General features: G+C 38.5%; 1 protein-coding gene and 1 long non-coding RNA gene across 2 annotated transcripts in view; both read left to right on the top strand.

The window, feature by feature from the left end:
• Positions 1–3,570, top strand: part of METTL4 (methyltransferase 4, N6-adenosine) — a 334,285-nt gene extending 330,715 nt beyond the window's left edge. Inside the window, exon 12 of the transcript XR_014074590.1 lies at positions 3,145–3,570. The gene's annotated coding sequence lies outside the window, so the exon portion shown is untranslated. The remainder of the gene's footprint in view (positions 1–3,144) is intronic.
• LOC145534435 (uncharacterized) overlaps positions 1–18,530 on the top strand; it is a 289,357-nt gene that overhangs the window by 64,107 nt on the left and 206,720 nt on the right. The window lies entirely within an intron of this gene.

Below are 18,530 nucleotides of genomic sequence, written 5' to 3'. Positions count from 1 at the left end.
TTACACAGAGGATCAAGATCTAGGTAATAATGTGCTATGGCTCTAAATAGACTGGCAGTAAACTGAGACAGATGTTCTTGGGGTGGGAGAGGGGGCTGCTAATTACTATTCTAGGCATATGGTGTATGATCAGTTGGTAGAATACTTTTCCAATATTGCCTGTGACATTGTAAATCCAGATTCCTAAACAAGAATGAGAAATAGAGAAATGGATAGTTGTTGGGTTTTTTTTTTTTACAAGAAGAAGCTTTTCCAAGAGAATATGTCAAAATTCAAGAAAAAATATAAATTTCCACATTAGCTTGAACGGAGGCACAAGTTCCATTCAGTGGATACATTAGGTTGACGACCTTTTATCCAGAATGAATTTAAAAGTGAAAGAAAAGATGCCTTTCCCCAACTGTCCCTGCTTTTTTTCACACTGGCACTTCAGGCTATGCTTTGCAAATTCTCCAGGCTTATTATTATTATTATTGAAACTGGGATCTATAGAGATAGAAATTCTAGACACTGAAGGACACCGTTGAAACAATGAAGCCCTGGGAAATAGCCAGTTTCCTACATGGATCTGAGTTGCTGGGGCATGAGTTTGAGCATGTGCCAAAATGGAAACTTGCAGGAGACTCACAGCTGCTGTCTGGTGTGCCAGGACAGGAGGACTCTGAGAGGGCAGAGGAAGCAACATATGGACATAGTGCAACGCAATTCAGAACCGAATGAAACAGAGAAATAAGAGCTTCTCACAGGAAAGCAAGGTGTGCGCCCCCGACACAAGCCAAGTAGCGTTTGGGTACCTCGGCTTCATTCAGAATAAAGAACCAGGTTCTTTATAACTTCATCTTGAGGACAAGCTGTTGATAAATTAGTACATAATAGACCCATAGCAAGGAGAAATTATGATGTTTGGTGACTTCATCCTGTGTGAAAAAGTGAAGGTGAAAGTCGCTCAGTCATGTCTGACTCCTTGAGACCCCATGGACTGTACAGTCCGAAGAATTCTCTAGGCCAGAATACTGGAGTTGGTAGCTGTTCCCTTCTCCAGGGGATCCTCCCAACCCAGGGATCAAACCCAGGTTTCCTGCACTACAGGCAGATTCTTTACCAGCTGAGCCACCACAGAAGCCCAGGAATACTGGAGTGGGTAGCCTCTCCCTTCTCCAGCGGATCTTTCTGACCCAGGAATAGAACTGGGATCTCCTGCATTGCAGGCAGACTCTTTACTAGCTGAGCTGCTAGGGAAGCCATACCTTCTGACAATTTCAGAGATGTTCATTTCTAGAGTCTTTGATGAGATTCATATATATTGAAATAAAATGTAAACTTGTAGCAACTTGCATTTATTGTTGAACTAGTGCAGGAAACATGAATCAGAGCATCAGATTAGAAGACACAAACTGGCATTTGTTTGTTTTTTGTTTTTTCTATTACCTTGCATGTGGGCTTGGGGCAACCACATTATTATGATCATCATTATCACATCACCATTATTTTCCCATGAAGTTGAAAACTTAGGTTTGTCAGTCTCTGCTCTAATACTTGAAATGTATTATTTCATGTAATTTTTGCAAATGACTATGTGATAGTTGTCGATATTATAATCTCTGTTTTACAAATGAGGAAATTGAGACTCAGAGAGTTTGAACAGCTGGCTCAACTTCACTTGGCCACAAGGTAGCAGAACCAGTATTTGATCATTTGACTTCAAAAGTCCATGAATAACCATCCTGTACTGTCCTGTTCGTGCCTTCCCTGAGCTTCAGTTTATTCACCTGTTAAATGTGAAGCCAAGCTAGACAATCTCTAAACAGCTTCTTTAAACTCCTTATTCTGATGCTTAAATCTCTTCCAACTTCCTCTCTACTACCCCACAATAGCCCTTATAGTATCTCAAATCCTGGAAATGACCATCATCCCCATTCTTTTTAACTGGAGACACTCTCATTTTCTTGATATTCTTTTTCGTGCCAGATTGTGCGGGCATGCTTAGTCGCTTCAGTCATGTCTAACTCTCTGCGACCCCATGGACCATGGCCTGCCAGGCTCCTCTGTCCATGGGATTCTCCAGGCAAGAATACTGGAGTGGGTTGCCATTTGTGCCAGATTACATAGGGCTTATTGTAATTCACATGACCAACCTCCCCATCTCCAAGGAAGTCACAATGAAAGTAGGAGATACAAATAGTGTCAGGGCAGATCCTGGGAGCAAGTTGGGTTCCCTTGAGGCTCTGAACAGTGATGCGTCGATCCAGCAGGTCCTTCAGAGGCCAGAACTGGGAGATGGGTGTCACCTGCCACTGCCTGATTTGCAGCCAGGATATTTGCAATGGAACTAAAATATTTAAAGAGCAGGTAATTCAGATACAATGAGCTGAAGGCAAGAAAAGAATTATATGTTAAAGCAGTAAATTTAGACATCAGGAAAATGTATTAAAAATCTAGAAAAAGTATTGGATTTACAGTTTTTCCAACTTATGTTAGCTGCCTTCAAAGCAGAAATCTCCTGAACAGCAGTTTGACTCAATGCCATTTTTGCTGTGTAGATTTTACCTGGGGAGTCTGGACAGTGTCATTTGCACATTAATATATGTTTATGCTAATAAATGTTGTCTTGGGAAATCTCTTTATGTGCGTTTCAAATTACCAACTGTCCTGAAAACATATAGTGCTATGTAATTCCCTGATATTAGAATTGAAACATACAGATGTGCTAACCTATAAAATTTGCCTGGGAATAATGAACACAAGTAATTGGAAAATAAGTTTCCTTGATTATTACACTAGATTCTCAATTGAAGGTTGACTTTACTAATGACTTTATAATGGTTTTTACTAATCAGATAAGATTTACTGAGAAGTGGTAACAGATAGTCCAGTTTATAATCTGAAATGCTATCTAATAGAAACCTCTGTGGTGAAATAAATGTTCTGTATCTACTAGTTCCATATGGCTATTGGTATGATATGTGATATATGATATATGATAGCACTTGATATGTGATCACTGTGACCAAGGAACATAATTTTAAATTTATTTGATTTTAATTAATCTAAATGTAAGCAGCACCTTTAAATAGTTTACTGGCTACTGTATTGAACAGTGCAGAGTCTAGAAAGATGCTCATCACAAGTTTATCTCTGAACTAGGTATTGTCTTCAAGTTGAGACAGCAATTCGTCATTTTACTGCAGAGATTACTCCATGAATCACATGAAGAACAATCCTTAAATGAAAAAGGAGCATAAAACCCTTTTGTGTTCAAGACGAATTACCTCATGCCAAAATAGTGAGTCTATTTATTCACCTTCAAGTTGGTCTTAGAAAGTCCATCTGTTCTCTGGAAGAAGCATGTGGTTAAAATAGTTGGTTGACAGAACTTTTCATGTTTCAACTGCTTGTGTTATATAGAACTCAGAGCTTTTTTTTTTTTTTGAGAATTGTAATTTATTTCAGTACTATTCAGTACTAATAATAGTACTCTTGAAAATATCAGATGCTGTCATCTCCTGGTATCTGAGGGAGATTGGTTCCAAGACCCTGTAGATAATAAAACCCATGGGTACTCAAGTCCTTTATATAAAATGGTGTAGTGTTTGCATATAAGCTACACACATCCTCCTGTATAATTTGACTCATCTCTAGATTACTTATAATACCTAATACAATGTAAATGCTATGGAAATAGTTGTAAATACAATGTAAATGATATGTAGATAGCTACTGGTGTGCAGCAAATTCAAGTTTTGCTTTTGAAACTTTCTGGAGTTTTGTTTCTCAAATGTTATCCATCCAAGGCTGGTTGAATCCATGGATATGGAGCCCACAGATATGGAGGGCTGGCTCTATTTAGGAAATCTAGAAAATAGCTAATATTTATTAAACTTTTACATTTTCTCGAGCACTACAGTTTCACAGCAACTCTACAAGGTAAGGTTCTTCCCATTTGACAGATGAAGATTCTGGGACTCAGAAAGAATAAACAACTTGTCAGAGGTCACTGGGCTATTAAGTAGCAAAAGCCAGGATTCTGAATTCAGGCAGTGCGGCTTCTGTGGCCAAGCTCTCAGCCACTAACCTATGAAGCTTTTCATTTCCCTGAAGCTGACAGTCCTCTTTCACCTCTGTTCTCACACTTTCCACATCTTGAGCTCTTCAGGTAGAGAATGATGGCAATGTGGCTGAATATTCCAATTCTTACACTGACAGTTTACGAGTAGGTGACCTTGAAGAAGCCCATTTCTGCCTTCTCTTCTTTCTGTATATGACAGTCATGATGTACAGGGGCCTCTCCTGGACACCAAGAAGACAGGGTGTACTCAGGATTGTTCTGTCTGCAATGTGACAAGGTAGGGGTATTATGGCTCCTTGGGGGTGGCTCTAAGTGAGCTGCTGTTAAGAGATGGAGGTGCACAAGCTGTGGTGCGTGATGACTGGGCTGATTCTACCTTGGCCATGGGAAATGTCTACGTTTCAGAAGCCAGGAAAAACACAGAACTATGGTTCTGCATGATGGCAACCTGCCTTTAGTGTTGGGGGAAGCTTTTGGAAAATCCCCACAAGAATTTATGAGCACCAGCATCCTGAGGCTGGAGATCATTCAGTCACCTTGCTTTGTAAGTCATCATCCACCTTTTCTCATCCTGCCCTTCCCTGTTGACTCAGCAGTAAAGAATCTGCCCACAGTGCAGGAGACCGGGGTTCAATCCCTGGTTTGGGAGTATCCCCTGGAGAAGGAAATGGCAACCCACCCCAGTGTTCTTGCCTGGATAATCCCATTGACAGAGGAGCCTGGTGGGCTTCAGTCCATGGGGTCACAAAGAGCTAGATACGACTGAAGGACTAACATTTTCATTTTCTTTTTCTCTTTCTAGCCAAAGGGGAGTCAGGTTCACAGAGGTCTGAGTCCACAGGAAGTATTAGTTGAATAGGAAGCTAGAAGATGCACACTCCCTCAGTTATTGCTTAAAAACACTTATATTTAAAAAATTTTTGTATTAGAGTCTAGTAAAAAAATTAAAATTCCACATTTATTAGAACTCACAATTTAGGATAAGAGAAATAAGGCAACATTTTAAAGAGCCCTTTAGTGTTATCCAATAGCTGGGATTCTGGAAGCACTGAGAATTTGTTTCTTTACACATGTACTCAGTGTTTGTGAGATGTCTCTTACCGTTTCACATCACTAATACATCTAGACCAATAACCTTGCCATATTCGGGAACCTCTGTGTCACCTCATGGCTCTATTGATGTTACTGACTGTCCCACCTGACTGAACCTTATGAAGGCAGAGGCTTCATCTTGTTCATTGATGCTGTCCTCGGGCCATGTCTTCTGTCACAGGGTTTGAATAAGTGACTGAAAGGATGGAGGACTGCGCAGAATAACACCAATATTTCTGATGTTTACAAAGATTTGGGGAGGGGAGGTCTGGGGACTATGATAACAAAGATGATATTCCATGAAAATTACTGGGAGCATTTATAGAAGAGTATGTTTCCATGTGGACCATCAGACTATTTAAAGAGATGAAACTAATATCCCCCAGTGCCTCCTTTGCTTTCATTGATCCAATTAAATGACCAGGTTTTTACATCCTGTAGCACTTTTATAATGCCAAATGTGTCATAAACATAAAAATTTGTGCATAACTTTTGTAGTGATAATCTGTAGATACTATTGGATAGTCTTTTGGAGAATAGATACTCTTGTTTCCTGCTAAAATCACAGCCTGAATTTTCCCTTTCAGATCCTTTTTACTTTGTTTTTTTTTTTTTTTTTCTTGTTCTATTGCATAGCATAGAAACATCAGTCAGTGTGTGAGTGCAAAGTCAGTCACTCAGTCGTGTCCAACTCTTTACAACCCTGTGGACTGTAGCCCACCAGGCTCCTCTGTTCATGGGATTCTCTAGGCAAAAAATACTGGTGTGTGTTGCCATTTCCTACTCCAGGGTATCTTCCCCACCTAGTGATCAAACTGGTGTCTATTGCGTCTCTGGGATTGGCAAGTGTGTTCTTTACCACTGTGCCACCTGGGAAGCCCTCAGTCAGTACACGTTGAAAATAAACAGTGATGGGATGCATTCTTTGTTGGTTCTTCATTATAATGTAAATGCTTCCAGTGTCTCTGTTTTTGATAGTGTTTGCTGAGAGTTTGTTATGCTAAGGATGTTTCCTTCTAGTCTTAATTTATTAGACTTGTTTAATGTCATGAATTGTCATCGAATTTTATAGGATGCATTTCTTGGATCTCTGGAGATAATAATTGACTTTCTAATCTGAAATTGGTTACTGTGGTGATATTCATTAGTTGATTTTCTTATGTTAAAATAACTTTGCATTTCTAGATAAACTTAGGTATTTGTGCTCTATTGCCTATTTTTTACATGTTACTAGTTTCTGTTTGATATAATTATGGTATGCTTTGGCACATTAATTTCTAAAAGTAAGTTGTGAAAATTCATTTATAAGAAAAATTTCTAGCTTTTTCTTCCTTATTGATTTCTAACTTCACTGTATTGTGATGGTTCCTGTCACTAATTTGTTGAGGCTTGTTATCTGGCCTGGCATTTGGTAAGTTTTAACCCCATGAACAGTATGAAAAGGCAAAAAGATAGGACACTGAAAGATGAACTCCCCAGATAGGTAGGTGCCCAATATACTCCTGGAGATCAGTGGAGAAATAACTCCAGAAAGAATGAAGAGATGGAGCAAAAGCAAAAACAACACCCAGTTGTGGATGTGACTGGTGATGGAAGCAAGGTCCGATGCTATAAAGAGCAATATTGCATAGGAACCTGGAATGTTAGGTCCATGAATCAAGGCAAATTGGAAGTGATCAAATAGGAGATGGCAAGAGTGAACGTCAACATTTTAGGAATCAGCGAACTAAAATGGACTGAAATGGGTGAATTTAACTCAGATGACCATTATATCTACTACTGTGGGCAAGAATCCCTTAGAAGAAATGGAGTAGCCGACATAGTCAACAAAAGAGTCTGAAATGGAGTACTTGGATGCAGTCTCAAAAATGACAGAATGATCTCTGTTAGTCTCCAAGGCAAACCGTTCAATACCATGGTAATCCAAGTCTATGCCCTAACCAGTAATGCTGAAGAAGCTGAAGTTGAATGGTTCTATGAAGACCTACAAGACCTTCTAGAACTAAAACCAAAAAAAGATGTCCTCTTCATTATAGGGGACAGAAATGCAAAAGTAGGAAGTCAAGAAACACCTGGAGTAACAGGCAAATTTGGCCTTGGAGTACAGAATGAAGCAGAGCAAATAATAGAGTTCTGCCAAGAGAATGCACTGGTCATAGCAAACACGCTCTTCCAACAACACAAGAGAAGACTCTACACGCGGACATCACCAGATGGCCAACACAGAAATCAGACTGATTATATTCTTTGCAGCCAAAGATGGAGAAGGTCTATACAGTCAGCAAAAACAAGACTGGGAGCTAACTGTGGCTCTGATCGTGAAATCATTATTGCCAAATTCAGACTTCAATTGAAGAAGGTAGGGAAAACTACCAGACCATTCAGGTATGACCTAAATCAAATCCCTTACGATTATACAGTGGAAGTGACAAATAGATTTAAGTGACTAGATCTGATAGACAGAGTGCCTGATGAACTATGGACAGAGGTTCGTGCCATTGTGCAGGAGACAGGGAGCAAGACCATCCCCATGGAAAAGAAATGCAAAAAAGCAAAATGGCTGTCTGAGGAGGCCTTACAAAGAGCTGTGAAAAGAAGTGAAAGGCAAAGGAGAAAAGGAAAGATATACCCATTTGAATGCAGAGTTCCAAAGAATAGCAAGGAGAGATAAGAAAGCCTTCCTCAGTGATCAATGCAAAGAAATAGAGGAAAACAATAGAATGGGAAAGATTAGAGATCTCTTCAAGAAGATTAGAGATACCAAGGGAACATTTCAAGCAAAGATGGGATCAATACAGGACAGAAATGGTATGGACCTAACAGAAGCAGAAGATATTAAGAAGAGGTGGCAAGAATACACAGAAGAACTGTACAGAAAAGGTCTTCACGGCCCAGATAATCACAATGGTGTGATCACTCACCTAGAGCCAGCCATCCTGGAATGTGAAGTCAAGTGGGCCTTAGGAAGCATCACTACGAACAAACTAGTGGGGGTGATGGAATTCCAGCTGAGCTATTTCAAATCCTAAAAGATGATGCTGGAAAAGTACTGCACTCAACATGCCAGCAAGTTTAAAAAACTCAGCAATGGCCACAGGACTGGAAAGGTCAGTTTTCATTCCAATCCCAAAGAAAGGCAATGCCAAAGAATGTTCAAACTACCACACAATTGCACTCATCTCACACACTAGTAAAATAATGCTTAAAATTCTCCAAGCCAGGCTTCAGCAATACATGAACCGTGAACTTCCAGATGTTCAAGCTGGTTTTAGAAAAGGCAGAAGAACCAGAGATCAAATTGCCAACATCTGCTGGATCATCAAAAAGACAAGAGAGTTTCAGAAAAACATCTATTTCTGCTTTATTGACTACGGCAAAGCCTTTGACTGTGTGGCTCACAACAAACTGTGGAAAATTCTTCAAGAGATGGGAATACCAGACCATCTGACCTGCCTTTTGAGAAATCTGTATGCAGGTCAGGAAGCAACAGTTAGAAGTGGACATGGAACAACAGACTGGTTCCAAATAGGAAAAGGAGTATGTCAAGGCTGTATATTGTCACCATGCTTATTTAACTTCTATGCAGAGTACATCATGAGAAACGCTGGGCTAGATGAAGCACAAGCTGGAATCAAGATTGCTGGGAGAAATATCAATAACCTCAGATATGCAGATGATACCACCCTTACGGCAGAAATTGAAGAAGAACTAAAGAGCCTCTTGATGAAAGTGAGAGAGGAGAGTGAACAATTTGGCTTAAAGTTCAACATTCAGAAAACTAAGATCATAGCATCCAGTCCCATCAATTCATGGCAGATAGATGGGGAAACAGAGGAAACAGAGTCAGACTTTATTTTTGGGGGCTCCAAAATCACTGCTGATGGTGATTGCAGCCATGAAATTAAAAGACGCTTACTTCTTGGAAGGAAAGTTATGACCAACCTAGACAGCATATTAAAAAGCAGAGACATTACTTTGCCCTCAAAGGTCTGTCTAGTCAAGGCTAAGGTTTTTCCAGTAGTCATGTATGGATGTGAGAGTTGGACTATAAAGAAAGCTGAGCACATAAGAATTGATGCTTTTGAACTGTGGTGTTGGAGAAGACTTTTGAGAGTCCCTTGGACTGCAAGATCAAACCAGTCCATCCTAAAGGAAATCAGTCCTGAATGTTCATTGGAATGACTGATGTTGAAGCTGAAACTCCAATACTTTGGCCACCTGATTCGAAGAACTGACTCATTAGAAAAGACTCTGATGCTGGGAAAGATTGAAGGCAGGAGGAGAAGGGGACAACAGAGGATGAGATGGTTGGATGGCATCACTGACTCAATGGACATTTGTTTGAGTAAACTCTGGGAGTTGGTGATTGACAGGGAGGCCTGGCGTGCTGTAGTCCATGTGGTCGCAAAGATTCGGACACGACTGAGTGACTAAACTGAACTGAACTGAATAAATAATTGACGTGTACTTAGAAAAGAATTGTAGTCTCTAACTGTTGGATGTAATGTACTCTATGTTTCTTAGAGTAACATTAGAATATCACTGCCCCTTGCTCATAGTTTTTAGTTTATAGTGTTCAACTGTTACAGATTTCACTACTAATTTTTATCATCCTAATCTATTAATTCCTGAGACATGTCTAACTTTTTTCATAATGACTTTGGAATTTGTTTCTTTCTTGCAGAACTTTCAGCTTTAAATGATATGTTTTGCAGTTTGTTATGAATGATATATTTTGAGTTTTCATTATTAAGTGCATAAATGAATTGAACCTTAAGCAGTTATTTTTCTTAGATTCAGTAATACCTTATATCAAAATCTATTTTATGCACTATTTATAATGCAATACCAGGTTCTTTTGGTTTGAAACGGGTCCATATATTTTTAATCTTTTTATATACAAACTTTTTGTGTCTATATGTATGTGTTTAATAAGGTCTTTTGTAAATGACTGATAGCTAGAATTTTTAAAAACGCAGTGAGACACATCGTTGTTTTTTAACAGAAAACTTTATCTCTTTTATAATTCAGTTCAGTTGAGTTCAGTCGCTCAATTTCCACCCCATGGACTGCAGCTTGCAAGGCTTTCCTGTCCTTCACCAACTCTCGGAGCTTGCTCAAACTCATGTCCACCGAGTCTGTGATGCCATCCAACCATCGTCATCTTCTGCCGGCCCCTTCTCCTCCTGCCTTCAATCTTTCAGCATCAAGATCTTTTCCAATGAGTTGGCTCTTTGCATCAGATGGCCAAAAAGTACTGGAGCTTCAATTTCAGCATCAGTCCTTCCAATGAATATTCAGGACTGATTTCCTTGGATCTCCTTGCAGTCCAAGGGACTCTCAAGAGTCTTCTCCAACACTACAATTCAAAAGCATCAATTCTTCAGTGTTCAGCCTTCTGTATGGTCCAACTCTCACATCCATACATGACTACTGGAAAAACCAAAGCTTTGACTAGATGGAACTTTGTTGGCAAAGTAATGTCTCTGCTTTTTAACATGCTGTCTATGTTGGTCATATTTTTTCTTCCAAGGAGCAAGCGTCTTTGAATTTCATGGCTGCAGTCACCATCTGCAGTGATTTTGGAGCCCAAGAAAATAAAGTCTGTCACTGTTTCCATTGTTTTCCCATCTATTTTCCATGAAGTAATGAGACCGGATGCTATCATCTTAGTTTTCTGAATGTTGAGCTTTAAGCCAGCTTTTTCACTCTCCACTTTCACTTTTCATCAAGAGGCTCTTCAGTTCCTCTTTGCTTTCTGCCATAAGGGTGTCATGTGTCATAATTACTATTGACATATTTGGATATTACAGTATATCTTTAATGCTTATTTTCTATTTTTTTTTTACCTTTTTTGATTTTTCATGTTTTACTTCCTTTTTTGTCTTCATTTGGTTTGTTTTATTTGCTTTTTACAAACTTGTTTCATTTTGTTTATTTATTGTTCTCATAGACTCTTCATTATTTGAGTTAACTGTTGTGGAAATTATACTCTATTTTTTAAAAAAAATGACTGTCCTAGATAGTTTCATATATATATGTCTGAAGTTGATTAATACCTTTATCCACTGTTTGAAATATACTTGAACCTTAAAATTCTTTAATATATTCCCAAATATATTAAAATCTTTTTTTGGCTAGTGTCTTTACCTATTCTATGTTTTAATGCCATATATCGGACATTAGTATCATTATTTTAAAAACAATGGTTTATAGATTTACCAAAACGACTCCCCACCACTTCTTATTTGCATCTCAAGCTCTGTGATAGTTTTCTTTTAAGTGAAGCAGAACTTAGAATTGTCTTCAGTGAGAGTCTATAGTAAACTTTCAGTTTTTGTTTAGCTGGGAAAAACAAAATTTGATTATTATGCTTCAAATAGAGCTTTGCTTGTTAAAAATTCTAGATTAATACTTATTTTTTTCTAGGCACATTAAAGAATCTTCCACTGCTTCTATTCTATTATATCTTTCAAGTTAATTATATATCACACTTGCATTTAGTATTTTATAGTTTCATCAAAAATACCTGATCACTAATTATATAAATAAAGATTATATATGTATTTGTTATTTAAGACAACAAGTGGGTTTCTAGGATCAGTAAAGTTACTTTTTATTCCTTTAATTATTGCATTGTTCTAATTTTTGTATCAGTATCTTTTGGTTCTCTGATTACACAGATGTTAGACCTTCTCATTCCATCCTAACCTCTTTTCTGTTTTCTATGTTTTATATCTTTGAACTGCTTTCAGGATAGCATCCTTGTACCTATCTTCAAGTTTACTAAAATTTTTCTTCAGCTGTATCTAATTTTCTCTTCAATATGTCAACCAAGTTTAAATTTTAGTTTATTTTTCATTTAATAATATATTTCATTTATTTGACTTCTTACCATTTTACCTATATACTCCTGCCATTTAAACTATATACTTGTCCTTTGCTCATAACTTTAAGAAATGCTTTATTTATTGAAATATGAAAACTTCTAATTTCATATTCTCTTTCTGATCAATTCCAACATCTGAAATATTTGCTAGTATCTTGTTTTTGCTGGCTGTCACTAATCTCACCTTATTGTAATTCTTTGAAGGCTGGATATGATTACATCCTTCTGGAGAACATTTTTGTGGCTTCTACTAGTTACCTGCTATTATTGCCAATTTGGGACCACTTGAAAATCTTTGTGGACCACATAGATAGCATGAATCCAGGAGAAAAATGCAGAGTTTTAGAGCAAAATTTTGCTTACAAAGTATCAGGGAGTCACCTGATGAGAACAAGCTGACTCATTGGAAAAGACTCTGATGCTCGGAAAGATTGAAGGCAGAAGGAGAACAGGGCGACAGAGGATGAGATGCTTGGATGGCATCACTGATTCACTGGACATGAACTTGGGCAAACTCTGGGAGATGGTAAGGGACAGAGAAGCCTGGCATGCTGCAGTCCATGGAGTCACGAAGAGTCGAACATGGCTTGGTGACTGAACAACAACAATTAGAGAAGCAGGCTTACTTGCTGCGAATCCTTTAGTTTGGTAGATTTATTCCTGTTCATCTTCCAAAATCTCAATTTTATGGGAGGATCTTCTTTTAGACCCTTCACTTTGGATAGTCCTTGACTTTGTTACCTGTTTCCTGTAGTCTGTACTGCTGTCAAAACAGAAACTGAAATTATCATGGTGAAGCAGATGCTTCCTGGAAAAAGCTGGCTTCAGGCCTTTTTAAATTTCCCAGGTGTCTTCTTTTTCTGTTTTCAGCTTCTGGATACTCTTTGCTTTCTTGCTCTCACAGCAAGATTAAAACATTAAGATATGTTTTCAATACATTATTAAGCACGCTAAGTTATTTTTAAATTTCGGGTATATAGGCTGTTTGTCTCTGGAATTGAAATTTCTTTTCTGAAGTCTCTGACATTAGATACCACTCTGAGGTTCCATGAGAGGGTGAAGACAAAACACTAACTAACTGGCTGATATTCTTGAAAATCAATTCAGTAGGGTTATAGATTTTTATTTAATTGGAGCCAAAATACCCTCACAGAGGACATTTTAAGATTTCAGGAGTGAGATGCTGACATTAAGAAGAAGATCATAGTGTCAAGACAAATTGCTTAATCTGATTTGTGGAACTACACCCTTTGCTGCTTTTAATTTTTTTTTAATATGAAAAATTCTTTGATTTAAAATTCATTTCAATACACATTTATTTTTGGGTCACCAAAAAGATTTAACATGCAATTTTCAGCCATGACTAAGCTTATATATCAACCACGCAGTACCGTCACACGAGACTATGGCCCCAAAGTTCACCCCGCAAATTTCCAAACTCGAAGCTGTAACATTGTTTTGATACTGTGGTTGTTGCTGTGGAGATTTCTGTTCTTTTTTTCAAACTAAACAGTGAATTTTGAATGGGGTAGGGAAACAAGCAGCAGGTGCATATGAGCTTCAAATATAAAAGATTTTCTTTCTATAGAGAGACTGTCGCTACTACCTCATTACCATGAGTCAAATGTGAATGTTTGTGTCTACCAAGGGAAATCTCTCTTGTCCTTGTTTACTCTCCTTAGGTTAATTATTTTCATACAGAGAATCTACAATAGATTTTCTCTGGCAGCTCCAGGGGCCAGACCCAACTGCAGAGAGAAATATTCCCAGAAAACCAGTAAGCACTTTGGGAGGTTTGCTAGCTCTTTCATAGTATCAGTGTTAGGACATTTTCTGTGTTGACATTTTGTTTTTCTATTGTGATAGCCATGGAAATATTCATTAACCTGAAAATTTACATGTAGCACTGTTTGAGGTAACATTATATAATCACTATTGTTATTGTATTATGAATGCCTAGGCCTCAAGTCTGTTTTGAAACTGGCAGGATAAAATTTTAAGTGGATATGCATAATTTCTATGGAAATACAATTGTTGTTTCATGGTAAGGTTAAATATGAAAGATTTTTCTAACTGGAAATGCATGCTAAAGTGGCTTCAGTCGTGTCCGACTCTTTGAGGCCCTATGGTCTGTAGCCCACCAGGCTCTTCTGGCCATAGGATTCTTCAGGCAAGAATAGTGGAGTGGGTTGCCATTTCCTTCTCTATGAGATCTTCCTGACCCAGAGACTGAACTCAGTCTCTTATGTCTTCTGCATTGGCAAGTGTGTTCGTTACCACTAGCACCAACTGGAAATAGTAACTCCATCGATTCCATGACTCAATTCCAAGACTGCCATTTTCTTTGGGGGAATGGAGAATCTAAGGAGTGAGAAAATGTGTGGAAATATCACTGGAGTATAAAATATACTGTAGTGTAGAGAATCTGGGTTCTAATTCTGACTCAGCAGTATCTTGATGGTATGATGTTGAACAAATCAGTTTCTCTCTCTAAAAGTAGGTTTCTTAGCTATAAAAATGGGATAAATGTGGTAATTAAGAGTAAGGCTTTGATAACTACTACTCTTAGAGAACTGTGTAAGTATGAACAAGTTGGTTAGCCTCAGCAGGACTTGATGTTCTCATCCATAAAACATAGTGTCTGGATTAACACTTGAAATCAAAAGGGATTTTTTTTTCTGTGCGAATACAAATCCATTTGAACCTCATCATTCTTCCTCCTAGATATTAGGCTTCCAGTGTCTCAGAGTAGAGATGTTACCAAAAAATGGAGAAAAAGAGAGAAAAGAGTCCATTCAGAGTGGTCTCCGAATTTAAAATAGATCTCAAAGAAAATTTTCTGAGTCAATGACTCTTGTTTCTGTGTAGTCACCCATTTCCTGGCTTGGAAAAAAAATAGAGGCAAGTTGGAGAGGAAGACTTTTAAGTGGACAGTTTTGTCAGTGTCCCAGGGAAGAGGATGTGGCTCTCACCCCATCCTGGGGAAAGTTGGAGAGAATGAGAGCACACAAACTTAGGTTTATTGATCTAATATCAGAGGGGGCTCTTGTGCCACCTTCTGAGTGACCACCTGGAAAGTGGGCTCCTTCACATATGAAAAACTCAGTACGAGATAACTTTCTTATCAAGTCATACCTTTGCTGAAGTCAGAGATCATGTCTTGCCTATTCACTCAATAAATAATTATAGAATGCCTACTTGTCTATCACTGGCATAGAACAAGGAAGAGAGCAGCCAGGGTCACTGCTCAAATGGAATCTACACTGTAGGTTCTTTACCTTTATGTTCTTTATATTTTTTATATTCTTTCCAGCAATGCTGGTTCATATTAATAAAACATACTAGATAAATATTTGTTGTTAGTCACTCAGTCGTGCCTGACTCTTTGCAACCCCTTGGAATGTAGCCCACATGGCTTCTCTGTCCATGAACTTCTCCAGGCAAGAATGCTGGAGTGAGTTGCTATTTTCTTCTGCAGGGGATCTTCCCGACCCAGGGATCAAACCTGGGTCTCCCTGCATTGCAGGCAGATTCTTTACTGTCTGAGCCACCAGAGAAGCTCAAATATTTGTTGAATGAATGGTAAATGAATATACTTTTCTTGTACCTAGATAGACTAAGTCTGGAGTCCTTCTCTTCTAGGCTGATACAAAGTGGAAGGACTCTATTTACATGGAGGTTAATCCAAGACATAGCATGAAAAGCTTGGGAAGGAATTAAATTCTATTTCCTGTTTTACTTCTACCTTCTGAATTGACGGTCTGCTCTTCATTGGCACAGTCTATGAATAGACATTCTACTTGAGTTTTTATGAATGACCAATCCTTACACCATGGGAGACTTCTGGCTATAAATAAAGACTGACTTCAAAATTACATCAGCGATTCAAGCATCTTATGGTGTATGAAAAAATAGATTAAAGTAATTATCATCGACCTGCCATTTTAAATTGTAAGAAAAATGGCCACACTGTCATTTTTGATAAATAATGCTGGTGCAAGAGAATGTGCGTGTTTTAATTTTATCCTTTGGAGTTGCAAACCTACATGCATTAACAGGAGGTCCAGGATGATATAACAGGCTTGTTTGTCAGGGGGAAAAATCATTATCATCTCTTAATAAAAATACTGATGGCCATTTCTAAGTAACCTCTCTTCTTAAGTAACAGGTCTGTGCCTTCAAAACAGGGTTATAATTGATTATTGTACCACACTGTCTTATTAGACAGAAAACAGTATTAAAAATAGTACCAAGATATAGGTTTAAGATATATAGGAGATGATGTCTTCTCACAATAAATAGTCCTCATACTGGGAAATACCCCAAGCAAACTTTTAGGACCTTAATGCGTTCTTGATTAAGACTGAAATAGCTTCTGTTTTGAACTGTGCATCAGTTTTAATATTGACATTAATTTTTTTCCTGAAATGAACTTTGAGGCATTATGTAGTCTGTTCTTCTACTTCTGTAAAGGATCACAGTCACCATTTTGGTACCAGGAAATTAATTCTGTTTTTAAAACATCCAAGAGAAAAAGATTTTTACAACTTTCCAAATCTATAAGCTGCTGGACTGGGTAAATCACTGGGTAGATCATTCCATCTTAATCCTGGGGGTGGCGGGTCGGCGAGATGGAGAAACAGCAAACCTCCCTGTTGGCAGGTGCACCTCCCTCCAGAACGGGGCGATGAGCTGCCCTTACTTAGATCTTGTCCTATTTTTGTGCAACATCTCTAGATATGACAGTGCTCTTGACTTATTGGATGTGCTAGTAGATCTTAATAATAAATAAAACTTCTTTAGCACTCTCCTTCTGGAACAATGGTTGGCATTGAATAATGTTGTTGGCTGGATTTTCTGGGAAACAGCTTCTGAGTTTCTGAGATTTGCATTCAGGAAGCTGCTTTGAGAGTTTATTTATTGGAGCTAATACCTGTGAGAGATTGGGAAAGCATAATTGGGCAGAAGGAGAAAGTGGACTGAGATGCAGCTGGAATCAACCTGTGATTCTATAGGCTGCTCTGGAGCTGGCCTGGGTCTTCAGCCATGTCCTGAGTACAGACCAGGGGGATCAGCCTTTGAATCTATACATGGGCCAGTTACTGGATGCCAACTGCTCCTGGAAAGGATGTAGGTGTTGGGAAAGGCAGCTTCCTTCCCAATGTGGCAAACCCACTCCAGGATACTTGCCTGGAGAATCCTATGGACCAAGTAGTCTGGTGGGCTACAGTGTATGCGGTCCCGAAAGAGTCTGACATGACTTAGTGACTAAACAACAACAACGAACATTTGATTTGCTACACATTTTGTTGAGGTTTTTCATAAAAATTTACTTAACTAATTAAAGGTGGCTTGGGAACAATGGCAGCAGCCAGGACCTGCGAGCCCTGAAGAAAGGCATTTTTCTTTCAGGTGCGCATAATTATGCAGAACCTAGAATTGCTCACAAAATATAAGCCAGTGCAAAAACTCCATTGTGCATTGGTTTCTTATGAGTAGCTCAAGTGAAGATTTGTAACTATGGAAACCAAAATACAAAAATAATTAGTGGACTTTAAAAAAAAAAAAGGTAACTCATGAATTATTCATACTAACTTCAGGTGATTTACACACGTAGTCTAACTGACCAGGACAGAGTATGACTTTTTGTAGTCTCTGATGAAAGGTTACTCTAATGGAATCATCATAAATTTCTGTTAATAACCAGGTATATTCAGATTTATTTAGTACAATACATGTCCAGGTCTTAATAAGCACAGTCAATAGAAAAATGGAATAGAATGGATAAATGAAATAAAACCGCATCTTCACACATCATTCAAATTCTTGCTCATTCTTCCTACCCTCAAAAAAAAAAAAAAGAATGTATGCAAAACCCCCAAAGCTTTTGCCTTCTCCACAAACCGATTCTAGACTGGCTGATTTAAGTTTCTTTTCAAGTTATTCCTAAGTGTTTTCAGTCAAGATTTAAGCAGGTAATGAACCAACCTATCATTTAGAAAGAAAAGAAACCAAAGATGAGGAAAGGGGCCCAAAAGAGGGTCTTCCAGTGTCCTTGGGGACTGTGACAGGCAGCTTCCGGAATGGCTCCCTCTGATTCCCACCTCCTAGGATCCACATCTCTGTGTAACCCCCGTCTCCTTGGATGTGATTTGGATCGGCACTGACTAGCACCTTAATCACAGCCCTGAGAGAAACCCTGAAACAGGGAACTCAGGTAAGCGGTGCCCCAGTACATAACCTGCATAAATTTTAGGATCATAAATGCATGTCACTTTAAGTAAGTTACATAGCAATGTGCAATGAACACAGATCTCTTAAAATTACTCTCGTCAACATACTCCCTCCAACCCTCTGTCACTTGGCACTGCTCTCTAGGTTTTGAAACATTTGACCATATTCCTTAGGAGATCTTGATGTCATCACCTCTCCCATTCCTGTCCTCTATCCACTTGAAAGCCAGTGGCTCATCTTTACACTCCA

Source organism: Giraffa tippelskirchi, chromosome 14, assembly GCF_054371585.1.
Source record: "Giraffa tippelskirchi isolate mGirTip1 chromosome 14, T2T-mGirTip1v1.2.pri, whole genome shotgun sequence".
Taxonomy (NCBI): domain Eukaryota; kingdom Metazoa; phylum Chordata; class Mammalia; order Artiodactyla; family Giraffidae; genus Giraffa; species Giraffa tippelskirchi.
Note: the sequence above shows the minus strand (reverse complement) of the source record. Positions and strands in the feature narration are given on the sequence as shown.